At 39.8% G+C, this 24,721-nt stretch overlaps 1 protein-coding gene across 1 annotated transcript in view; it reads left to right on the top strand.

Moving 5' to 3' along the window:
• Pla2g4a (phospholipase A2 group IVA) overlaps positions 1 to 24,721 on the top strand; it is a 272,464-nt gene that overhangs the window by 41,267 nt on the left and 206,476 nt on the right. The window contains exon 2 of the mRNA XM_052737131.1: positions 12,533 to 12,650. The gene's annotated coding sequence lies outside the window, so the exon portion shown is untranslated. The remainder of the gene's footprint in view (positions 1 to 12,532; positions 12,651 to 24,721) is intronic.

Below are 24,721 nucleotides of genomic sequence, written 5' to 3'. Positions count from 1 at the left end.
GTGCCCCGACTGACCTAGCCCTGGGGAAGGAAGACAATGGTGATGGACACTGCTTAAATTCAGTTGACTTTAGGGGCTGAGCTTAGGGTCTGCCTCTTCCCGACTGTTGTCCTGATTACACGGTGCTGGAGTGAGAAGCTTTCAAGATGCCCAATGGCAAACCTGTCATTTTGTGTTCATCCTCTTGCTTTGAAACAGTTTTTCTGCATCTCTAACTCTAAGTTATATATGCCTCAGGGATGAGTTGGAGTGTGATTGCTGATGTCTCCTGTGCAATACTTGGCAAAGGGCAACAGCGTAGGGACAATGTTTACCAAACAGAATTTAATTGAATTGTCTATCATTTGTGGCAGAAGTTCAACCTTTCCAGGTTAAATACTCTCTCTCTCTCTCTCTCTCTCTCTCTCTCTCTCTCTCTCTCTCTCTCTCTCTCTCTCACACACACACACACACACACACACACACACACACACGCACACACACACACTCACAAAAAGGGTAGGGTGGATAATATTAAGGAGTAGCCAGGTCTAGCAAGTATCTCTGACTCATTCATCGATGACAAAACTCGGGCTTTTGCCTCATTTGGATACTTCCGATTCAGAGCAGCTTGTTAGAACACTCCAAAATAAATGCCTTCCTAGTGGAATATCTAGGCGTGCCAGTTTCCTGAGGGCAAAGAACAGCCCAAAGCCAGCTAAGCAAATTAGTGGGAAGTTATCATTAGTCAGCTATGCCCACTCCAATGAGACTTTATCAATGGATAGCTTGTAGTTTTCCTAAACTTTCAAGGAGATGTGCATAGCTCAATTCTCTACATCTGCAAAAACTGGATGGGGAATACCAAGATCTTTTGTTAAAATCAAAGATTGGTTACTTGATTATTTCTAAAACATTACATAACTTTTCATTTAAAGCAAAATGATTTGAAAAATAGTAGTAAGATAACATTGAGTAAATTAGTAATTATAAAATAATGCAACTGATAATTATATGGTTAAAGAGTAATCATAGGTCACTGTCTTAGTTAGGGTTTTTGTTGCTGTGGAGAGACATCATGGCCATGACAACTCATAAAGAAAAACGTTTAATTGGTGCTGGCTTACAGTTCAGAGGTTCAGTCCATTGCCATCGTGGCAGGAAGCATGGCACCACACAAGCAGACATGATGCTGGAGAAGGAGCCAAGAGTTCTGTATCTGGATCAGCAGGCAACAGGAAGAGAGAAGGACACTGGGAGCATCTGAAATCTCAAAGCCTGCTCCTAGTGACATACTTCCTCCAACAAGACCACACCTCTAAATAGTGCCACTCCCTATGAGCCTATGGGGGACATTTTCTTTCTCTTCTTTTTTTAAAGATTTATTTATTTATGTATATGAGTACTCTATTTACATGTATGCTTACATGACAGAAGAGGGCATCAGACAGAAAAGGGCATCAGATCCCACTAAGGTGGTTGTGAGCCACCATGCCATTGCTGGGAATTGAACTCAGGACTTCTGGAAGAGCAGCCAGTGCTCTTAACCGCTGAGCCATCTCTCCAGCCCCAGGGCCATTTTCATTCAAACCACCACAGTCCCTTTACTTTATTACATTTTATTTATTTACCTTGCATATGCTTATGATTACATATATGCTACAGCACACATAGGGAGGTCAGAGGATAATTTGCAGGAGTCAGTTCTCTCCTTCTACCTCATGGGTTCTGAGAATCAAACTTAGGTCATCTGGTTCCATCGTAAGTGCCTTTACCAGACGGACCATCTCATCAGTTCGAGTCACTTTAATTTTGATCAAAGTAAGTGGTTTATACTACTAATGTAAAGTAATCCTCTAGCTTTTGTTTACAGGACTTATTAAAGTCTAGTTAAATATCATTTTCCGTGTGTGCTTGTGTGTTGTGCATACAGTGTTTATGTGTATGGTGTACACTCATGTGTGGGTGGGTACCATGGATGTTCTGCTGTATCATTCTTTACCGTATTTCTTTGAGATAGAGTCAGTCACCACTGACCCTGGAGCCATGTTAGTGACTAACAAATCCCAGTGACCCTCCTGTCTCCTATCCTCACAACAATGGAATCACAGGCATGCATGGCCACACCCAGGGATTTCCACACGTGCTGAGATTTGAACTCACCATCTCATGATTGTGGAGCAAGTGCTCTTATCCATGGATCCATCTCTATAGCCCATCTCTACCCATCTCTTACCCATGGATTCATCTCTATACCCCTCCTTAGCTTCTCTATAGATGAGAATAAATCTAAATCTCTGCTGTTGAGCTTTTATGTATGAAGCTAATTTCATATTAGTAATAAGCCATTATAATACCAATTACAAAACAGAGCTCCTTGAAAAAGTATCTCAGGCCCAGCAAGATGGCTTAGCAAGGTAAAGGAACTTGTCAAACAAGGCTCTTTCTTGTTGATTTCATGTCCCCAGGACAATACCTGCATGTCCAGTCAATATGAATTGAATAGATGAGCAAACAACTGAATACATGCTCAAGAGATATACAAAATAGAAGTCTATAGATGCTATTATTTCTTCCAAAATATGATTACAGTTTCCAAAAAAGATGTGAGAAAGATCGGAAAAAGATTGCTCAGTGGTTAACAGGACTTGCTGTTCTTGCAGAGGATCTGTTCCCAGAATGCATAGGAAGGCTCACAACCATCTGTAACTGCTTCCAGGGGATCTGACATTCTCTGCTATCCTCGGAGGACACCAAGCACAGAAGTGGTACCCCCCCACACACGTAGGCAAAACACTCTTTGCTGTGGATATCACTCTGTATAAATAAAATGCTGATTGGCCAGTAGCCAGGCAGGAAGTATAGGCAGGACAAGCAAAGAAGAGAACTCTGGGAATAGGAAGGCTGAGTCAGGAGACGCGGCCAGCCACCGCCATGAGTACCAAATTGTAAGACACTGGTAAGCCACGAGACATGTGGCAAGGTATAGATTTATAGAAATGGGTTAATTTAAGATGTAAGAATCAGATAGCTAGGAGCCTGAGCCATTAGGCCAAACAGTTTAAATAATATAAGAGTCTGTGTGTTTACTTTGTAAGTGGGCTATGGGACTGCTGGGGCTTGGTGGGGGCTGGAGAGAAACTCTCCAGCTACAACTCATATTTTTTAAAAGTAAAAATGAATAAAATGAAATATTAGAGAGTAAGTAATGGCTTTTTATAGCCACTAAAATTTAAAGTAAAGTTTCAGAGATAAACTTTACATCATTTATGCTTACTTTTTCCCCTGTCTCACTCCAAAATACCTCCCTAATTTCATTTTGTATTCTATTTTACACCTTTATTTCAGGGACAGAGTTAACCCAGAACTGTCTATATGTGTCTCAGGCTGAACCTGAATATACAGTCCCCTTGCTTCGGCCTTCTGAGAGCTAGTATTAGAAGCATGAGTCACTATGATCACAATTCCATTATGAACAGACTACACCAAAAGCATCTTCAAAATCTTGAGCCTAGCTAGGAGTAATGGCTTACAAATATAGTCCCAGTGCTTAGGAGGCTATTGCAGGAGGATTACTGTGAATTTGAGGTCATCCTGAGAGTTTGAGGTCATCCTGAGATGCAACTCAAAGCAAACAAACTAAAGTTGTGTAATAGACAAATATCTAAACCATCTCTGCCCTTTCCTTTTCACTCTTACCCTTCTCTCAAGTCAAATTGTTCCTCTATATTGTTGGCTGAAAATACAGAAATGGCCTGCCAGATTAGAGGAAATGAGCTGGAGAAAGACAAAATCTGGTAACTTGACTTCTGCTGCCTATCCTTGCTACCAGAAAATTAGGCAGGCTTTTCTGAATAGATTTTTCAAGAGCATGGGAAGGCGTGAAAGGTTACTGGAGGGTGAGAAAAACTTGCAAGCACTAATATAAGCCAATGGTCAGTGTTAGTTTCACTGGCGACACGTTTCTGATTATAGAGGATGATAAGTAGCACTTGGCCTTTGGGGTGTCTTCCTCAAACCCACCGGCCCTATTTAATGGGAAAAAGGAGCTGAGAAACCCAGAATGGAGCACATAATAACATGCTTGACCAGTACTTTTCTCCTGCTCCTCCTACTCCTCCTGCTTCTCCTCCTCCTCCTCCTCCTCCTCCTCCTCCTCCTCCTCGTCCTCCTCCTCCTCCTTCTTTTTTGGTTCATTCAGTATTGAGCAGCTAAGGACACAAAGGCATTAAAACATGGCCAGAGATGAGGCATATGCACAAATGTAAAAGTGGTAAAGTTCTCTGCATCACAGAGCAAGAGAAAAATGCTTTAGGAAAATAAGAGATTGCTTCCAACGTGCAAGCAGGGAATGGGTGGCCAATCAGGAAAGGAGACTGAGATGCAAACAGAAGACTTGAGTCTGGATGGACCATATTTGTTTCTCCTCTTCCTCTTTCCCCATCTTCGGGCTTAACTTACCAGTAGTGCTGAGGATTGTCCAATGAGCTTCTCCTACACTTGTTTGCATTTTCGCCTTCATGTCTTCTACAGAACTGGGTCCTTTTGGTGTTTTAGGAGTGTGTGTCTAATTTTTGAAAGACTCTTGACTTTTTTATTTTGGTACTGAGGAAAAAGTTCCAGTGAAGAAAAAGTTCCTTTCAAATTGGTCAAGGCCTTTGCGGACATGGAAAGAAGGAATTGCGACAGGCCAGAGAAGAGTACAGAGACATTGTAACACATGATGTGTGTGTGTGTGTGTGTGTGTGTGTGTGTGTGTGTGTGTGTGTGTGTGTGTAAGAGAGGGAGACGGGGGATATCCCATGTAGTGCATCTAGTAAGTAACCATGGACTTTGGATCCCCTACTTTTATCTCCTCAAGTGTCAGGATTACAGGCATGTACCACCATGTTCTGCTGTGGTATATACTTACATACAAGAACTTAAAATGGGATATTTTAACAGAAAAAAATGTAGAGAGGAATGACTATCAATCCAGATAAAAATCTACTGGCTCTAAATAGATTAGTTGAATAAATGTATAATATTCTAGGATTATACAAATCAGTGAGGCTTTAAAGCTCAATTTTAGCCTTAGTTAATAAGTAGTTTTTTTGCTACGTCAGTTCTTTTTAATTTTTTTTCCATTAGATGAGTATTCAGGAGAGAACAATTATGGTTTTGAGAATTACTGACTTGCTGCTATTTATATTCATTAGCTGCTAAACACCCAGGGACTATATGCCTCAGGGAACTAGGTCCATGGTGACCAAGTAAAGTGATAAAGGGTTTAATAAATAAAACTTTCCACGTTTACTTCCCTTGTAGGAAGTTTATTAACATTTACAACCACCATCATGTTAGGAACCAATACTTATTAAAATCCACTTTGTGAAGAAATACTGCCGGCTCCATGCCAGTTTGAGATTGAAGGGACTAGTTGGCAGTAAGTGTGAATGGGCTCTGTTCTCAGCTGCTGGAATTATCTGGATTTGAATTTAGAAGTAATCACAACAAATTGCTACTTTGTGGGAAAGCTAAGGCAGCCAGTGCTTTCTGAACATTTTGGCAAAATACATTGCTCCTCTCAAGGTATTTTTAGCAGTCACATTAAGTGGTCAGGTCTTAATGATAAAGTCTGTTAATGTCTGTTAAAGCAGCAAAATTAAAATGTGTTACCTTCACATTCCAGACATAAAACAGCATATCCATAACAGACACAAAGATCTGCTGCCATTGAATTCAAAGATGGAAGAAACTTGAGAAAGTCCTTAACACCTGAGCTTTGTTTAACTCATCTCTAGCAAACAGAGAAAACACTATAAATCCTACAGGGTATTATTAAAATCATTTCATTAGATAATTTAAAAAAATGCAGAGTATCTTAGCCAGTGTTCTCTTGCTGTGAAGAGACATATGACCACAACAACTCTTATAAAGAAAAGCATTTAATTGGGGCTTGCTTATTGTTTCAGAGGTTTAATCACCTGTCCTCATGGCGGGGAGTGTGGTGGCAAACAGGCAGAAGTAGAGGCTGAGAGTTCTACATCTGGATCCAAAAGCAGCAGGAAGAGAGAAAGACACTAAGACTGGCTTGGGCTTTTGAAACTCCAAAGCCCACCCCCAGTGACACACTTCCTCCAACAAGGCCCACACCTCCTAATCCCTTCAAAGAGTGCCACTCCCTAAGCATTCAAGTATATGTGCCTGTGGGGATCACTCTTATTCAAACCACCAGCAAACAAAGAATCTGGGGCTGGAGAGATAACTCAGTGGTAAAGAGTATTTGATGTTCTTCCAGAAACCCCAGTTCCATGTCCTATACCCACATTAAGCTGCTCAGAAACATCTGTAACTCCAGCTCCATTGGAATCCCATGCCTTCTTCTGGCCTCTGGGGGCATCTGAACACCTGTGACAAACAGACAGAAACACAAACGCGCGCGCGCGCGCGCACACACACACACACACACACACACACTCACTAATGAAAACAAAATAAATCTTTAAAACACATCTGTCAGTAAGTCTTCCTAATTAATAGTAGGTAGTAGATGCAGAATTATAAACAAATTGGTTTTTATAGTCTTTTCCACTTATTTTTACCGCCATACCCAAATAAAGATAGATAAGTTTGTTCAATCATGGACAGAAACATCCATTCATAGTCTTTAAGCAAATAGAAACAAATGACTCAGTAGAAACCTCTGTTTTCATTATTTGCTTTGGTATATAAAATTGTGGGTTCCTAAAGATATCAGATTCTAAATATTTAACCAACGCAGAGCATTTAAATTAGTATTTCCATGCAAGTGTAGAAGTTCAAACTGGGCATTTTATTGCGTAATCTTTTCTCCATTTGTGCTTCAGAATATAAACCGACCCCTTGCCCTTGGGTGTATCTGTGTGTCTGTTTATGTCTATGTAGGCTTGAGAGATTTTCAACTATTAGGCACTTAGCAGATTTTTGTCCCCCAACCAGATGTTCATCAACCATTTACATGAATTTGTACTTAACAAGGTTAAACTAAGGTTATGAACAACATTTACGGATATACAACAGGTATCCTTACTATAGAAAGAAATGCCTCACTAAATTTTTTCCTAAAACAGTAGTTTCCAGCTCAGTGTGGTACTACACGCACGAAATCTGTGCACTCGGAAGACTGAGACAGGAGGATTCCTTGAGTTTGGGAGTTTGCAGGCAGTCTGGGGAAAATCACAGTTTCTATTCCTAAAAGAAATGCAGCAGAAAGTATCATAAAAAGAATATTCTCCTCAGGAGATAAAAGTTCTTAGTCCCGATAAAAACTAGTGGACTCTACCAGGCTTATAAAAGTTACAGTGCTGTTGGCTTTACATGAAGAGCATTTCAGAAAAGTGAAATTTATTTTTACTCTTAAATGCGTGTTGTTTTCCTTTCAAGTGTTAAATTCATCAGTCCAAACTGACCGAATCTCTTTGTCTACACCTCATCTCTGGTATGGGTGAAACTTGCACATTTTCCTGGCTGGAGAGCAACCTATTTGCTAGATACTTATTTCTAAATTAAACATCTATTATCTGAAGATGAGAAATCTAGGCAGTGAGGGATGTCCATCACAGTGTTCAAAGCAAGGTCATTTCTTGGGTGGGAAGGTCCTGCCTTTGCTTGCACAATGATTACCAAGACAAACAAAGATGCACAGCAGCAGAAATTAACCTGGAGAAAGTGATTGAAATGGTTGTGTCTAGCTAAGCTAATGAATGTGGATGGATGTTTAAAGAAACACCTAGCACCAGCATGCACACACAAAACAACAGCAGCAGCAAATCACACACACACACACACACACACACACACACACACACACACACACACACACCCTTCCATCAAAGAATGCTCAGCATGCATGTCAGCCTTTAAAAGTGAATTAGATTGTTATACTGTTTTCTATGTTTTGTTTGTGTGTGTGTGTGTGTGTGTGTGTGTGTGTGTGTTTTAAGACTTACTTATTTAAAGATATAGATGGTTGTTAGCTGTCATGTGAGTACTTGGAATCGAACCTAGGTCTTCTGGAATAGCAGCCAGTGGCCTTAACTGCTTAGCCCTCTCCAGCCCCACATGTGGTTTTATTTCTGAAAAGACAACTTGCTGCTTTTCTTTTTTTTCCCAAAATAGAATCCTCTTTGATACGATAGTATACATTTTCAGCATTTATGTCTACATGGTTTTGATTTATTTCCTTGTATGTGCCATTTAATTCATTTATTTATTTTTTTACTAGGCATCAAACTCAGAGCCTTGAGCATGCCAGGCAAATATTCTACTACTGAGGTACAACTCTAGATAAATGTAGTATTTTACTTAGTTATTTAGAGAGGGTCTCCTATAGAGACCTCCAACTCATATTGCAGTAAAGGAAGACCTCCAAATAGTACTAGGATTATAAGCATCTGCCAGCCAACAAGCCAAGTTTCACTTGATGTTGCCGGTTTGAAACACAGGGCTTCATTCATATTAATCCAGCACTCTGCCACTTGAGCTGTATCCCTAGCCCTAAATGTGCTACTTTAATAAATATGTCATGAATAAGTTTGAAAAAGTTACTAAAGACAACACCTACATATCTCTTTGAACACGAAGAAATTGAGCTGACGGTCAACTAGAGCTGTCAACTCTACTAAATAGTGGTCATCATACTGGAAGGTGATAAACACCAACCCAGCTACAAACCCTCAATCTACAATGGTGACCTGCCTACATGATACAATGGTACAGAGTGACACAAAAATTGTGGGAGTAACAAACCACAACCTGATTAGACTTAAGGCGCACTCTATGAGATGCAATCATTGCCTGCTACTGCTCAGGTGGCCAAGAACCTAGGGGTAGATAGGATATAGATCTAGGGGAAAACCAAAAACTATGGTTCTGCTAAAGAAATATAGCAATGTAATGATTCCTAATGCCATTCGATTATAGCTACACATCAGTGTCTTGTTCAGCAATGATCAGAGAAGTTTCCACCTGCATTAGATAGGAACAAATACAGACTCACAACTGGACAACATGCAGAAAGTGAGAGACCTTGGAACACCTAGTCCTAAATGGGAGGTCTCCATCAAACTTCTCCCCGTAGGCTTAGTGAACTCTGCAGAAGAGGATGTGAAAAGATTTTTAAGAGCCAGTGAAGATGGATGACACCAAGAGGGAGGTGGTATGATGCCCCCAATCCCTAACTAAGAAGTTATTTCTATTGATAATGATTCACAGAGGAAAAATTAGCTTTCTTCAACAGAGTGTCACTGGGTACCAAAACCACACTCAAGGCCAGACCCCCATGCCCAGACATAGATGACCAACCCAAAACAAACTCAGTGGTATTTTGAATTTTTTTTGGTACCATTATGCTTTGTCTGGGGTATTTTTTTTTTACTTTATTGATCTTTTGCTTGTATATTATGGTTTCCAATTTTGTTTTGGAATTATATGAGTTTTCTGGGTGTGTGTGCATGTGTTTTTTTCTTTTTAATTTTTTTATTCAATTCTGGTTTGATTTTTAATTTCCTGTTTATTTTCTAAAGAGAGAAAGGAGGTATGGAGTTGAATGGGTAGGGAAATGGGGAGGAGCTGGAAAGAGATAAGAAGGGGAAACTGTGATCAGAATATATTGTATGAAAAAAATCTATTTTAAGTTGAAAAGATAGATCAGATCTCTGGAGCAGAGCCTCCTCCCTCTCCCAGCCTTTTATCCCTATGATACCGTAATTCCCTGTCTTTCTATCCTGCCTCAGTTTATCCCTTGGAGCCTTTGATCCCTTAATCATAAGGATTGTAGAAGGTTGAAAAATTTCCATAACTTTTTCATAGCTAAACAAGGGCACAGGCATTGCCCCTTCAGGGATCGAAAGTTTCTGCCTGTCTGGTCTATGGGAGACAAGGGAGGTCCACAGAGCTGGAGAATCAGAGGATCATTTTCCAATGGGATTTTTAATAATGCCACACCTTCCCCCAGTGTTGCTGTCAATATATCAAGGACCGTATCTGGTTTTGTAAGACAGCTGTACTCATCCTGTGGACAAATGGCAGGACAAAACTCTGGCATCCCATCCTTTAGGGTATCTGTATCCTTCATGTGGGAAATCCAGATACTGGGTGTTGCTGTTTGTTGGGGTTGTGTTGTTGCTCTTTTCCTGCATCAGCAAGCAAAGTTCATCGAGAAGGAAAGAACTAGCTTCCTGCAGCAGAGAGGGGATTTGAGCATGAGTTGCTCTGCTCTGAACACATTAAGTAAGTTATTGGTGCCTCAGGATCTAAGTTGTACCTGTGGAGTCTGGCTATGAATACACATTATGTTAACATAAAGCCATGTATCTTCCTTTAGTTTCTAATCATTGTAATTTAGGCCCACACACATAGTTGTAACAAAAAAGTACTTAACAATGAAACTACATTTTCTCTGCTAAGAACAACCAAATTCTCTGTTTACTTGAAAGGTATATAAAGGAAAGTATTAGAAGATTTATAAAAATCATAGGAACTCAAAGATGGTTTTAAAAAATAAGCAAAAATCAAGGGCTAGAAAGATGGCTCTGTGGTTAAAAGCACTTGTTGCTCTTACAGAGGACCTGGGTTTCAATCCTAGCACCCACATAGTCGCTTACAATCATCTGTAACTCCAATTCTAGGGGATCTGTTCATGTGCCTGTGGTGTGATATTTTGATTGTGTTCTGACAACTAAAGCGTGCTTTGAGTCAGAGGGCAGAATTAGCCACTAGCTAACCATAGAGGTTTGGAGGACTGCAGAGAGAGGAGACAGGAAGAAGTAAGAGGCAGAGAGAGGATTTTGGCCTTTTTGGACAGAGGAATGGAAGAGGTAGGAAGCAATGGGTGGCTGTTCTTTGATCTTTCAAGTTCTTACTCCAATATTTGACTCTTGATTTTTTATTGATAAAGATTAATTAGTTTAATGCTTCATCTGGCACCCAACATGGGGCTTGAACCCATGACCCTGAGATTAAGAGTCTCATGTTCTAGCAACTGAACTAAAGCACTAACTTGTATCCTTCCTCATATTATATGGGGAACACCAATTTCTGGAGCCCCTACATTCTACACTGATGCAAACAAATCAGGAAAGGCAGGTTATAAATCAGGAAATTTAGGTAAAGTGGCTCAAAGACCTTATGATTCTGTTCAAAAGTCAGAGTTATATTCTTATGCTATTATTAGATTTTCCAGAACCTCTTAATATAGTTATTGACTCTCAATATGCAGAAAGAATTGTTTTACATATTGAAACTGCTGAATTTATTTCAGATGATTCAGAAATGACTCTGTTATTAACTCAGTTATAAGAAATAATCAGAAATAGAAATCATCCCTTATATATAACACATATCAGATCCTATACGTGTCTAACAGACCCTCTAGCACAAGATAATGATGAAATTGATCAAATATTGGTAGGAAATGTGCTAGAAACCTCAGATTTTCATAAGAAACACCATGTCAATAGCAAGGGTGGATGGAAAAAAAGGTTTTTCCAACATTTAGCCAAGGAAATTATAAAGATATGCCTTACTTGTTTTTTGTTAACCAAACTTCACTACCTGCAGAAAGTAACCCAAGGGTACTTAAAGAAATGAAATTTGGCAAATAAATGTGTCTCATTTTGCAGTTTGGTATACCATACCATAGACATATATTCAGAATTTCAATGGGCAACTGCTTTGAGTTCTGAAAAGGCTAATTTTGTAATAACACATTTGTTAGAAATTATGGCCATCATGGGGATACCTGTACAAATTAAAACTGACAATGCTCCAGCATATGTCCCTAGAAAAATGCAGCATTTTTTTTTTTTTTTTTTTTTTTTTTTGCAAAGTACAACATAAAGCATACTACAGTATACCACATACTCCTACAGGGCAAGCAGTTATAGAAAGATCTAATCAAACTCTAAAAGATATGCTTAATGAATAAAAAGGGGTAATAAAGACCCCCCAGAGATAGATTGCACAATGCTTTATTAACTTTAAGGGTTTTTTTTTTTTTTTTTTTTTTGGCTTTTTGAGACAGGGTTTCTCTGTGTAGCTTTGCACCTTTCCTGGAACTCACTTTGGAGACCAGGCTGGCCTTGAACTCACCAAGATCTGCCTGGCTCTGCCTCCCAAGTGCTGAACTTCAAATTTTCTAAATGCTAATGAGAAAGGAATGATAGCTGTGGAGAGACATTGGATAAATAGAAAAAAAAAACTAGTGAATTAAATCAGCCTGTATACTTTAAAGATGTGTTGACTTCAGAATGGAAACCAGAATGTTTTACCTGGGGAAGAGGTTTTCCTTTTTCCACAGGAGAAGATAAGCTATGGATACCATCACAATTGATACAGATTAGATTTGAACAAGAGAGACGTCTTGATTAGAAAAGGTAATAGTTCATCTAACAGTGTGATCATTCAATCTTACATTATATATTATAACTAACTTATAAGACTAACAAATGCTTTTCATTTGATTTGATGTAACTTACCAAAAGGGAAACTCCCCAAAGTCAGGATTGGGGCAGGGTTTTGTTTTGTCTTTCAGGAGAATAAAGGCATCCAGCTAAGGAATCAGAAGACCACTGGACAAAAGAGACATCTGAAGAAAAAGGATGAATTATCCAGAGAAAATGTCCCAAGAAAAAGAGTATATTGATCTATTGGTATGTCACATTTCCAACAGGATAAAATTTCATAAATCTTTCCAAATGTATGTTTCTGCTGTTCTCTACAGACACATAATGCAAACGGTCTTTTATAATCCTAGTTCGACCCCAGCTGGCCTTGGAGTTGAAGCATGGCTCTCTCCTTCTCTAAACCTAAGCATTCTTGTTAAAGGAAAGTGAAAAATCTCTGTCTCATGTCAGAAGAACCACTTGATATGGAATGGAAGAAAAACCAAAATTAAGGGTCTATTCTATTGCCACAAATCTCATAATTTTTGGTTTTATTTTGACTTTTTAAAACTTTTCTTAAGGTATAAATATATGTCAAAATTTATAAAAGTAATATATATATTCATTTTAAACTTTTTGTCATGATATTAATGGTTATATAGGGTACTAACTAATTCTAGAAAAAAGGCTTCATCTAGCTTTCTGTACATGATTTTGGGTTTGAATCTCTATCAGGTAACTAGGAATTAAGTTTTTGCACTCTAGATGTACATAACAAGTTATGGTCTTCTTCATATGACTTCAAAGTAACCTCTTTGAGATCTGCTGCATATGACACTTAAAATGTTTAAGTTTTCTGCAGTGAACTATGACCATGCCTAACAGCGACCTTTGAAGTCTCCAAAAGGAGGATGGAGCCCCACAATGACAATTCCACCTGGACCATGATAATGTCACTAAGCTGACACATGCCATCCAAAGATCAGCTTTGGACTACAAACTGCTCAGGACAATTTCAAGGTGGCCAGCTGAGATAGTCCAGCTTCACAGACTATACTAGTTAGGACTTGAGACAAGCCCTGCACTTTCCCATTACACAGAGACTGGACAACAAATGATACAGTTACCTCTCCCAAGACTTCACAATCATCCCAATTTTTTTCAGGGTCCCCTAAAGATGTTGCTGCCCCCAGACAGCAGGAAGTAATTTTAAGAACATGATGCCCACATTCCCAAGAGGTGACAGTTTTTGGTTGTTCTATGGGTTATGGATATTTGACATTGTTTAGGGGGGTTGTTTACAAGTTGTTATTAGTAATGGTTAGGAAAAAAAACTGAAAAAGGAGAGTAGATTCAGGCATCTTGTTTTGAAAAGAAAAAGGGGGGATATAGAAATGATAGGCTAAAAAGGTAAATTATTGAATCTACTTTTAAACCAACAAACAAACAAACAAACAAACAAAAAATCAAAACAATTTGTAGTTGGAGTTTTCCTGCCTGGCCCACAGTCAGGACAAATCTCTGTCACCCGCCAGTCCCACAGCCACTCAGACCCGACCAAGTAAACACAGAGACTTATACTGGTTACAAACTGTATGGCCGTGGCAGGCTTCTTGCTAACTGTTCTTACAGCTTAAATTAATCCATTTCCATTAATCTATACCTTGCCACATGGCTTGTGGCTTACCGGTATCTTCACATTCTGTTTCTCATCGTGGCGGCTGGCAGCGTCTCTCTGACTCAGCCTTCCACTTCCCAGCTTTATTCTCCTCCTTGTCCCGCCTACACTTCCTGCCTAGCCAATGGCCAATCAGTGTTTTATTTATTAACTAATTAGCAACACATTTGCCATACAGAACATTCCACAGCACTTCCCCCTTTTTTTTTCAAAAGGAAGGTTTTAACCTTAACAAAGTAAAATTACATACAATTTGGGAATTTGGGCGTAGCTTCTCTTACTACTTCCTGCTGGAGGGGGGGCGCTGTATCTTATGGGGAAACAAAGAAAATTTTAGGATTATGGAATAGTCCATGAGGGTGTATCGTCTGAGCCAGTTGCCTTCAAACCATTCTGGATGTTGGATCATCTGGGCCATGGTGTCATCGGAGACCTTTCAGGGGGTCTTGGCTGGTCAAACCTGATGTGTCTTAATCTGGAACAAATCCATAGCCTCTGGCTTTCTGTGGAAACAAAAGCAGAGTCTCCTTTCCAAAGTAACATATCCTTATATCCAAATTTTGAAGTCAAGGTACCTTTAAAATATACATTTTGGCATAACTCAACAGCTTTTACAATCAAATGTTTTTCTGCAGTTAAAAGTCCCAAAGACAACACAATGCAGATTCTCTGTGTAATATCCATTTTTATGTGGCTTATTTTTTATACTACCTTTACTGTCTCTTTAAAGACTTTATTTTTTAAAACTATGTATTTGTTTCTATAACTCTATATATCATCTTTTTTGTCTCTTTCAAGCCTACGTATCTTTTACACACATTGTAAACTATTACATCTGAATCTGTCTTATTGTGAATCTATTGCCTTAAACTGCAGCAGCTGTGGCTGCTGGATCCACCCACCTCAGCTTCCCAACATGGCCATGGTTTACTGCCAGCTCTGGGAGCTATCAGGGGTCTATGCTTTTAGCCAAGCAGCGTGTAGCCCAGAAACCTCCCCTTTTGCTCTGCACCAGCAAAGGCTAAATCCACCATGCAGCTCAAAGTGCCACTTGCAAAGGCCTCATTCCCGCCATAGGCAGGTTGAGCACGCACGCTAGGAACCCACCAGTAGCTCAAACCAGCAGCTGCTGCTCATTTGAGAGAGACAATTAGGAACTGTTTTTAGCTCAATTTTAGAATCTTTTTTTCTCAGTTTTTAGGTGGAAACTCTTGCCCCACGTTGGACGCCATTTGTAGTTGGAGTTTTCCTGCCTGGCCCACAGTCAGGACAAATCTCTGTCACCCGCCAGTCCCACAGCCACTCAGACCCGACCAAGTAAACACAGAGACTTATACTGGTTACAAACTGTATGGCCGTGGCAGGCTTCTTGCTAACTGTTCTTACAGCTTAAATTAATCCATTTCCATTAATCTATACCTTGCCACATGGCTTGTGGCTTACCGGTATCTTCACATTCTGTTTCTCATCGTGGCGGCTGGCAGCGTCTCTCTGACTCAGCCTTCCACTTCCCAGCTTTATTCTCCTCCTTGTCCTGCCTACACTTCCTGCCTAGCCAATGGCCAATCAGTGTTTTATTTATTAACTAATTAGCAACACATTTGCCATACAGAACATTCCACAGCAACAACTAGTCTTAAATATTTTACCTTGTTATGTTTTTTTGTATATTGATACAAATTTGAGCTTATTTTTGTTACACTGTATATATGTTTCTACTCTTGTTTAATATATTTTTGTATATTGATACAAATTTAAGGTTATTTTTGTTAGAACATACTGTACATATATTTCTACTCTTGTTTAAGGTATTGTACCTATACATCTCATCAACAATGTAATGTAAATTTCTAGTTCTTGAAAGTTATTACTATAAGTTATTTAAGATAATAAAGAAGCACATACAAACTATTTAGGATAATAAAGTTAGTCACCTATTACAATCAAACTTGTAGTCATGTTAGGTATGGTTTCAAGGTCAAACATATATTTTTAGATAGACAGGTAGTCTTCAAACACTTCAGAAATCTACAGAATATGTTTTTTTTTTTTTATGACAATGAGACATGTCTGTTCCTGGCAGCACCAATCTATTTCAGAGAAGATGATGGGCATTGAAGAAACTCCATATGGAATTTATTTTCTTTGTGGCAAAAGTTAGCCACTGGGCAAGAAACTCCCCTTGCTTTGACTGCTGACAGTATGCTGTCTAAATTGGACAAGCAGGACAGAAAAGAAAGTAACCACTAGCTAACCATAGAAGTTTGAAGGACTATAGAGATAGACAGAAAGTAGTAAGGTGGGGCAGAGAGAAGATCTTGGATGGAGGAATGGAAGAGGCAGGAAGCAACTGGTGACTGCTCCCTGTTCTCTGATCTTTCAGGTTCTTACTCCAATATTTGATTCCAAATATTTATTAATAAATATTAATTAGGTTAGTGCTTCAGATGCCCTCTGCTGGCCTCCATGAGCTGCAGGTACATGTGACAAGAACTGCAGGTGGTTTATCCTATAGGCAGAGATAAAATTGGTAGAGTAGGACAATGCAGAAGAAAGGGAAAGAAGTTTAAGAATTTGTGGCAATCCGAGTGTGATGGTACCTTTAAATCCCAGCTCTCAGGAGGGAGAGGTGTGTGTGTGGGGGGGTGCATTTCTGAAAGATCAAGACTAGCCTGGCCTACATAGTGAGTTCCAGGCTAGCTACTTGGAATGTCATTTATTATTTATTCATTTTTTTTATCTTGAGATAGGGTTTCCCTGCGTATCCCAAGCTGGTTTCCAATACTTTCCCTTGTACATATGTACATATGTACCAGGGCTACATAATAAGACCTTGTTGGGAAAAAAAAGCCCAACAAACAACAATAGTAAGTAACTGTGGCAATCCATTCCATTGATTTACTCAGTGAAATGCTTTTATTGTCTATGTGATGTTAGTCATTGAACTAGTTGGTTGGTCATGGAAAAATGACTGGAAAGTGATATTTGAAGTTTTCCATCAAGTAAAGACCCATAAACCAGTTACTATGATGCATGGTGGTATGGGCACATATGTGCACACACAAGTGACCTGAGTTTCACAACACCTCAAGAGAATGACCTCCCCTCCCTCCTTCCTGGCTTTCTTTCTTTCCTCCCTTCCTCCCTCACCCTCACTCATTTCTAACATTGGTTTGAAAACTTGCCTGTAAATTGAAATTACCTGAAGAGCTTTAAAAGGTCTTGATAATATCCTGGTAGTGGTGGCACATACCTTTAATCCCAGCACTTGAGAGACAGAGGCAGGTGGATCCCTATGAGTTCAAGGCCAGCTTGGTCTATGGACAAGTTCCAGGACAGCCAGGGCTACACAGAAAAAACCTGTCTGGAAAAACCTAAACGAACAAACAATCAATAAACAATAGAAAAAAGTCTTGATAAAATGGGGGAGTGGTTTGAGGTTATAATTACCATGGTTGATGTCAGCTTAGGGTACACAGAGAGATATTCCATTTCAAAACGAAGAAAGAAGATAGCAGCGGGGCAGAAGAGTTGAGAAGAGAAGAGAAGAGACGAGAAGAGATGAGACAAGAAGAGAAGAGACAAGAAGAGAAGAGGAGGAAAAGGGAGGAAGGAAGGAAGGAGAGAAAGAACAGGGAGAGAGAGACACATAGATAGAGACAGAGACAGAGAGACAGAGAGAGAGACAGAAAGAGAGAGAGACAGAGAGAGAGAGAGAGAGAGAGAGAGAGAGAGAGAGAGAGAGAGAGAGAGAGAGAGAGAGAGAGAGGAATTGATGTACTGATGCTTGGCTCTTATACCCAGAGATTCATATATTTGGAATAAGGATTAGAAATCATCTTGTTAATCCCAAGTAGAGGATCTTGGAAAGTTTACATGAAATGACTCTTCTTGAAGGTTCTCTGTGGTCCAATAAAAGAAGAATTTTTAGAAATATTCCCTGCCAACAAAATGAAGACAGGATTATGGGTTTCCTGGAGTGATTTATTCACTAGGCTTTGCAGCCAGTGTGCTTAGGAACCCAATAAAATGTTTTAATGATTTTGTGTATTTATTCATTAGTTTACTTATTTATTTTGTGATTGGGTTTCCCTACGTATCTCAGGTTATTTTCCAATTTGTAATCCTCCTGCTTCAGTCTCCCAAAGTGCTAGGATTAGAGATGTGTGACACTGTATCCTGCTTAATGTCCTTTAAAAAAATGAGATAGAAAATCAACTGATGTTTAGGTAGACGGTAATATTTTGTGTATCGTTAGCAAATAGTTCATACTATTCTCTTTATCCATTGTTCCTGAACCCTCACAATATGTTACAGCTAATTCAGTGTGGGCCAATCACTTCCCACGTGACCACCCATCAACTGAGTTAGTCATTCCTTTGTACTTAGGCACTGTCATGTGTTCCTAACACAAAGTCAGCACCTCAAAATATCTATCCATTAATCAAAGTTCTATTACATACAGTGACTTACAAACGTGAACTATACCTTGGGGCAAAAAGCCCCGTGAATTAATAAAAATTTCTGGATAACAAAATGGTTTTTAAAACAAAGTTAATTCACCTCTCAAACAATTCACACTTCAAGTAAAACTAAGACACAAAGAGGAAGGGTGTTACACTCCCCCTTAGAGCTCCTGGTGGTCCTCAAAGAACTCTTTTCCTTTCGTGGTTACAATGGAGGGATGTTTCTCCCTGAGGCCCCCACAAGGAGTCGTTACCATGCACACTTCTATTTTAGAGGTTTGCGGTAGCATGTGTTGCCTTGGCTTCCCCGATGGCGCAGCCTTGGCCCCACATCTAAAGAAATTTCCGTGTCAACCAATTGTTCTGAAATCAATGAGAACCTTTGTTCACAAATGTGTTCCGTGGAGCCATCTGCTCACATTTAAACCCACGGTATCTCCAGAATGATCAGACAGAGGGCCTGGCTACTGACTTGTGTTTTCCATGAAGCACTGAGGTTCAGAGTGCTTTCCAGCTGCGACATTTGTGCAAATGCTGGTTCAATTAAAAGACGAGGATGCAGTTATTTTTAATCTAGGGGCTATTTTTAATTTAGTCCCTAAAGGGTAATTAAATTGGTTGAAAAAATTGCCTACCACAATCTTATTTTCTTTTATATAGTACACTTGAATCTCACTGTCAGTAAGGCCAGCTTCTGCTCTCTAGACATAATGCTAGCACTTTCTATAGTGTCTGTATAGCTTTGGGTCCAAGATGACCTCAAAGACTACAAACTAAAATTGAGAAGACAGCAGACTTCCTTCACTGAGCCAAGACTTTCATGGGTTGCCATAGAAAGGAGGAAATAATGAAAGAATCAACCGGATCAAATAGTAGAAGGAAGGCATCGTAGGAGGAAGAGATTAGGAAAACGGAAAAGCTTTGAAAGCTCCAAAGGAAATAAACTGCAGGGTATGGCATTGGTGTACCCTTGTAGCACATGTACTCCACAGGTGAAGGCAGGTGGTTTGAGAGTTCAAGGCTGGGCTACAGAATGAGACCCTGTTCCAAGCCCTCCTGAATCCCCTAAGGCAATATATTTGGGGCTGGCATGACAGCCATTGTGTCACCACGGAACTTTAAACCTTGAGGCTTCAGCAATAATTTGTAACTTCTCCAGGCTCAGCTCTGTAAGTGATGAGGTATTTAGAGTTGGAACGGTGTCTAAATGGTATATAAAGGCAACTGATGTTGCCAGTTTAAAAGTAACCATAGGTGCCAGTGGTCCTGTATTATGTCAATGGTTATGCATTATAATGACATGATTCCAACAGAGGCAGGAGACAGGTAAGGGTCCACCGCGTTCATGGGCACAGTATTGTATACTGGTGACCTGAGAAGTCAGGACACGGAAGTCAGGAGGGGAGCCCCGAACACAGAGACTCAGAGCCAGCAGACCATGGAGATGAGATGGCATGCCCACTGTGAGGTTTTGCTCCAGTGACGAAGGTTGCCCAATGCAGTTAAGAGCACAGGCTCAGATCTGATGCTTCATTTTTATTAAATTGCTTACATGTGTATTTCAGTTGATTGCAGAGTGGAGCTGGAGTTGAGGGAGACAGTGCCCACCGTTTTGTGAAAATTAAATGAGTGAATGTCACTAAAGAACCTAATGGCTGATATGTAATAAACTACTCAAAGATTGTAGCTGTACTTATTTCCAGATGCAGCTACCAAGACAGTCACTGACCAGTCTAAACTGCTTTATCTGCTTCCGGAACTTTTCCGCTCCAGCCTTGTTAAATGTCAAATAAATAATCAAACTTCAACTCTTAGCCCTGTTTTCGCCACCCCAGGTTAATTATATGATTTTATTATATTAACTCATGTATTAGAAAACTATTTACTGTTGATTTCTTGTTTGTTTAAATAGATCTTACCATTAGTCTTAGTTGGCATGGAATTCCTCATAAGCCCAGGCTGACCTCAAACTTGTAGTGATCCTCCTGCCTCAACCTCCTGAATGCTGGGATTAAAAGTGTGTGCTACCACTAGTGGATAAAACTTAAGGATTCTTCTTCTTCTTCTTCTTCTTCTTCTTCTTCTTCTTCTTCTTCTTCTTCTTCTTCTTCTTCTTTTCTTCTTCTTAATAGAAATGGATTATAATAATTATTATTATTGTTATTATTTACAAATGGCAATGCTTACTGGTCAACCAACACTGAATTCTGGGTCTATAGACAGTTTTGGCTATTAAGCTGTACTCTGTTGGAAACTTCTGGCAAGTAGCAGAAGCAATGGGCAGTAGTCTCAAAATTGCTTTTGAAGAGGCAGAATCTAAGCATCCGATCAATTTGTCTGTCAGATCTTGTCTCTTTGGCTCAGAATTTCCAACCCATCCGGGAAGTGAATAGCTGAATATCAACTGTAGAATCAGTCATATGGAGAAGGGCTCCTCTACTTCCCCAACACACCATACACTCCAAAACACACACCCTGACATCTGAAAGCTAACTTTGTGCAGGAGTTGTTGCTAGAGACATATAAGGACATACCCTCATGTCAGTGGGGTTCTAGTAAAACAAATTGCTTTCAGGAAAGAACAGGATTATTTCCAAACCTGTGAGCAATGTGTCTGAAAAGCTAAAAAGGAGAGCATAGTGTTGTGGTAAGACTTTGCCAGCTGCAGGCTTGAATGAAGTAGTGAAAGACAGATGGCATTATTGGTACCCAGAGAAAGGGTCTATGTACAGAAGGCTGCTCAAAATGACTGTGACTTTTATTGAAGGAATGCAGTCAGCTTGGGACAGTTTGGCAGGAAGACATCTGAGAGTAAACTGTTCCTGTGCTTTCTGTAGCTCGTCCGCCCCTGCCTCCTGTGGGCTGAATCCATCCAGGTCTTCAGGCAGGAATAGGAAATGCATTGTATCTGGAGTGCACTTTCCAACCTCTTTTGTCTCAGTCAAGGAAAATTTTGCATCCTTGACCCAAGGAGAGATAAAGTCTCATTTACAAGTGTGTCACTGGGATGATAACAATTCTGTCATAGTCTCATCTATAATCTAAAAACATTTGTATAACTTGTTTTGGAAACGTGCTGAAAATCCTAAGTAATGTCAGAACTGGGGAGGCTGAGGTGGGAAGATGATTAGGTTTGAGGCCAGCCTGGGCCACACAGCAAAATCATCTCCAAAATAAAATTGAAGCCACGCATGGTAGTGCACTCCTGTAATCCCAACGCTCTGGGGATGGAGACAGGAGGATTGTTGGAAATTTGAAGTCAGTCTGGTCTACATAGCCACTTCCAGACCAGCCACGGGGAGCTGTGGGGTGGAGGCTTAGCAGCATGGCGCAGGTGGCGGCCAGATCGGCCTAGAGGCTGCTGTGGGGTCTCTAGTTGTGGCCGGGCGTTAGGGTGGGTGGAACGAAGGGAGCCTCGAGGTGGAGCAGACCATAATAGGCAGGACTTCCAGTAACTTGGTGCATGCCTGACACTGTGCCTCTGGTGGAGCCTGGCCGGGGACAGGGAGTCCCTTCCAGGCTGCCACTCTCATGCACTTGAAAATCTGAGATTAACAGCGATCTTCTATCCCTATGGCCTTCCTGGTCCTTTTCTGTCTCCCATGCTGATGGTTGGGGCTCCCAAGACCTGCCCTGGGACTAAACCTGAAGGAGATTTAGCTCCAAGAGAAGAATGGAATGTCACTGCTTATGGTTGCTAAGCTACCTCGGCTATGTTATAAGGGTAACTAATGGTTTCTAATGGTGGTACTGATGTGTGCTGATGCAAATTTAGTTATTCTTGTTTTGGTATATGCGAGTGTTTCTGTTCTTGTTTAAAATATTGTAGCTTTACAGTATATTCTAGACTACTGAGGGGAATCACAAGAAAGACTTTGGCAAGAGTTTCTGTGCTTAAAAGAAAAAAAGAAAAAAAGTGGAATTTGAAGTAGATGTCTGAGGAATCAAAGGAACGGACTGAGGGTACATGGAAGGTTGTAGAAAGTCAGAGGGGGTGTGATGTGAACTATGTTTGTTGTGGTTTCTTATTCCTGCAAATTTAAAAGCTAATTCTGGTTGGCTTTCATTTTAAAATTAGCTGATGATTCTTCACTGCAAACTGTTTATGTTAAAATGGAGATATATGTGTGTGTGTAGGTGGACATGTATGTGACTTGGATTTAACTATATATGCAAATGTAAGCAAGCTTTAACTGTATGTATGTGTATGTAACTTGGATTCAACTGTGTGTATGTGTGCAAGTAATTATTGTTTAGAAAAACATGTTTTAAACAACAACCATGTGGCTTTCCTCCATCTTGGCTGGTGACCTCATGGGCAGCCATGTGGCTGGCAGCCATCTTTTATGAAGGTTATAAAGATCCATTCAGGTTAACAAAAGCTAACTTAGAGTTTTACACCTAAGTACTTATGTCTTTACCAAGTGTTCAACAGCAAGCTTCTAGAGAATTTAAATAAATGGCTACATATGTTTAATAAATAAGGTATTTGATAAATATTGAAGCTGCACCACAATGCTTTTATACATAAGAATATACCTTGCTCTGGCAGCTAAACTTTGTAATTTAAGAGTTACCTATGTAATAATGATAATGGTTTTAAAGACATGAAGGGATCATAGGGAACAGCTGAGGTTTGTAAATGTATGGCAGGGCTAGAGTTCCAAAGAGAGTCCAGCTGTAATGGTGGACCTTAGCAGTTTTGGAAATGCCAGTGCCAGGTGATGATCACCAGAAGCACCAGCCACTGTGAAATGGAGCAGGCTGAGATCTAGAAGGTAGGCTATGTATAAGCTGCCAAGAGTAGGGCCAAAAAAAAAAAAAATGATCCAAGCTTCCAAGTGAAAGAACCAAAAGGATTGTGATTGAATCCCAGATATTGAACTTTGGGATTGTTTGCACTCTGGTGCTTGGTTTTACTTTATACATATTGTGGTGATGCCATGTTTTCTCACTCTTAAAGTAAAAGAAGGTACTTTATTGTTGATACTACAGAAAGACGGGGAGATCTTAACCTTTTTAAGAATAGTTTTTAAAATACTTAAATTTATAAGGCTATGGGAATTTTCAGTTTATAAAATGCTCTATATTGTTAATATTTGCATTTAAAATAAAAGGCTAAAAATGCCACAGACATAAGCAAATACTAACCAGAAACTGGGATGTTCATTTCTTGCAATGCAGCAAGATAATGACCTAGGCAAAGAGCTTGGAACAGCTTCTGACTCCATGAGTCTCGACCCTTTGGGATTTAAAAAATCTTTTTGCAGGAGTAGCCTAGGACCAACTGTATATTCAATGTTTGTATTAAGATTCATAACAATGGCAAAACTGCAGTTAAGAAATAGCATTGAGAAAGTTGAGAAACAATGAGGCTTAAGAATGTTGTCTAGCCTCCTTATCTTTGCTAAATTTGTTAAGCTTAAGCTATTTGGATAAACTGAATCATATATATGTTTTATATTGATATTTCATTTTGGTTTCTTTTCTTTTCTTTTTTTTTTTTTGGTTTTTTGAGACAGGGTTTCTCTGTGTAGCTTTGTGCCTTTCCTGGATCTCGCTCTGTAGACCAGGCTGGCCTCGAACTCACAAAGATCCGCCTGCTTCTGCCTCCCGAGTGCTGGGATTAAAGGCATGAGCCACCACCACCCAGTTCATTTTGGTTTCTTTACTGAACCCATATTTGATGTTAGAAGAGCTTCCATTTAAAATCATTGTTTGTAAGGCTACTTATTGTAGACGGTTAGAGAACATAAGTAAACAGTTAGTTATAAATAATCAAGTTTTTTAATTGTAGTCAGACTAAGTACTAATGTAATTAATTACAGGAATAAGCTTTACTCAGTCCCTTGCACATGTTTTCAGGGTTGAGCTTAAAACAAGTAACTAGAAACAAAGTTCGTCTGTTCAGATATACCTGGACAGCCCTCATACTTCAGAAATCTACAGAATATGGCATTTAAAATGTTGATCTATAAGCTTATTATATCAGACAGACTTCCAGATCCTAGCAATGACCCAAGGTCTCCAAAGAAGATTACGTTCAGGGCACCACAGTGTCTCTGCCTGGATTATGGCAACGCTGCAACACCTACCACCAGGACCCAGCCCAGACTGTGGACAAGCAACAGGACACTGGAATTGATTGCACCCCCTTTGCCTCAACAAAGTAAGATCAATCTTCTGTGTTCCTC

This window comes from Peromyscus californicus, unplaced genomic scaffold, assembly GCF_007827085.1.
Source record: "Peromyscus californicus insignis strain IS unplaced genomic scaffold, ASM782708v3 Scaffold_14__1_contigs__length_90479793_seg_2, whole genome shotgun sequence".
NCBI classification, from domain to species: Eukaryota; Metazoa; Chordata; class Mammalia; order Rodentia; family Cricetidae; genus Peromyscus; species Peromyscus californicus.
Note: the sequence above shows the minus strand (reverse complement) of the source record. Positions and strands in the feature narration are given on the sequence as shown.